General features: G+C 39.9%; 1 pseudogene; it reads right to left on the bottom strand.

Moving 5' to 3' along the window:
• Nucleotides 1-217: 217 nt before the first annotated feature.
• LOC114743037 (rust resistance kinase Lr10-like) lies at nt 218-1,568 on the bottom strand (annotated as a pseudogene).
• Between the last annotated feature and the right edge of the window lie 2,586 nt (nt 1,569-4,154).

The raw sequence follows: 4,154 nt of genomic DNA, 5'->3' as shown, positions 1-4,154 counted from the left end.
TTTGACGATGATACGAAAAACATTACTATGCAAAACAGAAAACATAAATTGCTATTCTTTCATGATAAAAAGATCCATTATGGAATGGACTTCAAATCTTACATTACAAATCTTGCAAATTATTGTCAACAAAAGTAATATATATATATATATATATCTCTCTCTCTCTCTATATAAACCTAGCATGTGTGTGTGTGTGGGGGGGGGGGGTGTGCATTTATTGTAACTCATGAATCACTTCCAACTCAAAATTCAAATGTCTTGGTGGAATAATGGCACTTGTATTGCTTGAAGTAGCAAAGTCAAATGGAATGGGAGGCGTTTTCAATTTATCAACTTCTCCTTCCAACATTTGTATCACCATTTTCATGGAAAGGACGATTTGTTGGATGCCACTGAATACACGAAAGTCCCACAATTGCTAGCTTCTTTGCAATTTTAACTTCATCATCATCTTCAATGTAGATATGTATATCTCCCCCTTCAATGAAATTATGTATCCATCCTGGGTACATAACTTTAAAAGTTTCTTGATTTGTATCAACATTTTTTCTCCCACCAACCATTTCTAGCAGTAACATTCCATAACTGTAAATGTCTGATTTGTATGACACGTTTCCAAAATTTCGAGAGAAAACTTCAGGTGCAATATAGCCTAAAGTTCCCTTTGCTGCTGTCATCGACACCGTACTTTGATTTTTAGAACACAATTTAGCTAGACCAAAATCAGAAATTTTGGGAGTGAAATTATGATCCAATAGTATATTACAAGGATTGATGTCAAAGTGAAGAATTCGATAATCACAACCTTGGTGAAGGTATTCAATCCCTTTAGCTATGGCAAGAGCTATTTCTTGCAGCTTCATCCATCCAAGGAAATGTTCTTTGTTGTCTGGGGTAGATATGAACTTTTGGAGGCAACCATTTGGGAAAAAGTCATAAACAAGAGCACGGTGGAATCCATCAGCACAAAAGCCCAACAATCGGACAACATTGATGTGATGAATTTTACCCATCGTGCCCACCTCATTAATGAATTCTTTACCATCGGTTTCTGAATGATTGAGCACCTTTACAGCCACTTCAAGAGCAGAAGATAACTGACCTTTGAAGACTGTTCCATGAGCTCCTTCACCTAATTTTTGCTTGAAATGGTTTGTGATTCTCTTAAGGTCAGCATAAGAGAATCTAGTGGGCTTGAGTGCCCTGTAATCGTCGACAAACTTTTCCAGTCTTGCTTGATCTTCTTTCTTTTTGAAGAAGTGATATATGTAAAAGCCAAAAATGAACAGCAACACTAGCACAAGGGGACCTATATACAAAGCATACAAATGAACATTCAATTCAATCCAATGAACGTCCAAAAAACGAAATTAACGACAATAGAGCATAAGCAAATTCAATTATTGTCACCTGTGGATGGTAAAGCAACCGTGAGAATCTTGCTGGTTTTGTGCTTTTCAACGTCCGCTTTAGGCCATCTGAGTCTCCAGGAGCCATATTTAAGTTCTTCTGCGGGTATGGGTGAAACTAATTGAAGCATCAAAGTGCAGTAAATTAGTTGGTCCCCGTCCATAGCCAAGACACTATCTTCAGAGCTAACAGTATAAATTGGGCAGGAGCAGCCGGGGGTACTAATATCAGGTGAACAGAATGAGCTCAACGCAAACGAAGAGCAATCTAAGAAAGTAAGATTGGACGGCATGTCGGGATAATCAAATTGGAAAGGATAAATGGATGAATTGTAGAGACGTTGTAGAAAGAATCTGGGAGGACAATCTCCACTTTCATATATTTCTAAGATGCGGGACTCATAGTCTATCGATGAGACGTAGAAGCTTGCTCCTTTGAGAGCTGGTACTGTCGGGAACTCAACCATCGTCCCGGTTTCATTTGTAACTTGCACGAGATGAAAGGGAACACTTTCATGAGCATCCCCCAGATTCATAAGCGAGACCAATACCTGCACCATCAACAACCAAGAAAATCTGTGATAAGAAAACATTGCAGTCAAAGTTTTTTGTATCTCTGCCCAAACTAAAAGTTGGACTCAGAGTTCTCTCTACACAAGTATGAAGTACTTTCATTCAAAATGATAGCCGTGTTCTCTGCTACTTTATAGGAACAAATTTGGACTGATTTAGACATCAATTTTTCTTAATTTTTTAGCCAACGAAAATATTAGTTGGTTACTCGCAAGGATTTGACTCATATTTAGTTCAAATCCTGCGGTGGGTTATCCGTAAATACTTCTGTGTGTTCCTTGAAGTCAGAGACGTGCCTAGTGGGCCCTCAAAACTTTAATCACCCAGTCAAACAGATGTTGCAAATCAATTTGGCAAAAAGGGGATTGGGGGGGGGGGGTGAAACAAAATGGAGAAGGAAAATAAAGAGCAAAAGACAACGAACTTATCAGGAATGCTTTGCTTTTTATTTCTTTCTAACATAAACGAATACATCAGCTGCCTTTTATAACTCAAGGCTTTCAACTTGTTCCTAAAATATCTCCTGAAATATTGCTAGCACTCCCTCTTTATTCAGAATAAAATAAATCACCAAAATAATAGGAACTAACCTACTTGACTGGGTAAACTAAGCAAAGACGATAAGATAGAGACCAAGAATTTTGGAACTGGATGTTGGACTTGCTACCATGTGCTTCTCACGTGCTAACGAGTTTGTACTAAGTTTTAACACTCCCCCTTAGTACAAACTTCCGGTCTTCTATTCCGAGTGCTTTACGAAGACTCTGAAACTTAGGCTTCACTAAAGCCTTGGTGAATATATCTGCAACTTGAGCTCCTGTCCGAACACCAGTAAGCTCTATCTCTTCGTTCAGAACCTTCTCACGGATAAAGTGATGGCGCACTTCTATGTGTTTAGTTCTAACATGAAACACTGGGTTTAGTGCAAGTTTGATAGCACTCTCATTATCGCACTTAATTTCCACCATGTACTCGTCTTCATGTAGTATATCTTTGATCAGTCTCTTTAACCACACACACTCTTGAGCAGCCATTGTAGCTACCACGTACTCCGCCTCGATGCTGGACAAGGCAACGATATCTTGCTTTTTGCTACACCATGACACTGCTGCTGAGCCGACGTTAAAACAGTAACCAGAGGTTGAATGTCTGTCATTTGTATCTCCTGCCCAATCTGCGTCTGTGAACCCTTCTAACACAAACTTGGTATTCTTCTTGTACAAGAGCCCGTATTCAAGAGACCCTTTTATGTAACGCAGGATTCTTTTTGCTGCTTCTAAGTGAGGAACTCTCGGTTCTTGCATGAACTGAGATATAATGCCCACTGAGTATGAAATTTCTGGCCTCGTAATAGTCAGGTAGATTAAACTACCTACTAGTTGTCGGTACTTTTTCGGGTTCTTCAACATCTTTCCCTCCTCTTTCTTTAGCTTCAGGTTTGGTTCCATGGGAGTGGCTTTTGTTTTTGCCTCTCTCATACCAAAACGATCTAAGAGGCTCCTTGCATAAGCTTGCTGTGTCATAAAGTACCCTTGTTCTGTCTTCTCAACCTCCAAGCCAAGAAAGCAACTCACTTCCCCTAGATTTTTCATGTCAAAACGCAGAGCTAGATCATTCCGTAGGCTAGAAATTTCAGTTTCATCATTTCCAGTTATGATCATATCATCTACGTACAAGAGAACCAGCAGCTGCACATTGGACCTTAGCTTCACAAACAGACTTGAATCTGCATCTGACATCTTAAACCCACAGAAGGCAAGAAACTGAGCTACCTTTCCAAACCAAGCTCGTGGAGCTTGCTTCAACCCGTATAATGCCTTCTTCAGTCGACACACATGACTTGGAAACTTTTCAGAAATAAACCCAGGAGGCTGTTGCATGAACACATCTCTGTCTAATTCACCATAGAGAAACGCGTTTTTCACATCCAATTGCCACAGCTTCCACCCTTTGTATGCAGCCAAGGAAATGACAATTCTCACGGTCACCATCTTTGCTACGGGACTGAAAGTTTCTTCATAGTCCAGCCCATAGTTTTGAGAAAAACCACGTGCTACGAGACGAGCTTTGTACCTGTCAATAGTGCCATCAGACTTTCTCTTCTGTTTGAATACCCACTTGCACGTGACAGGTTCACAGTGTTCTGGTTTGGGTACTAACTCCCATGTT

Source organism: Neltuma alba, unplaced genomic scaffold (assembly GCF_004799145.2).
Source record: "Neltuma alba isolate B1F8T4 unplaced genomic scaffold, ASM479914v2 tig00003917_pilon, whole genome shotgun sequence".
Lineage (NCBI taxonomy): Eukaryota > Viridiplantae > Streptophyta > Magnoliopsida > Fabales > Fabaceae > Neltuma > Neltuma alba.
Note: the sequence above shows the minus strand (reverse complement) of the source record. Positions and strands in the feature narration are given on the sequence as shown.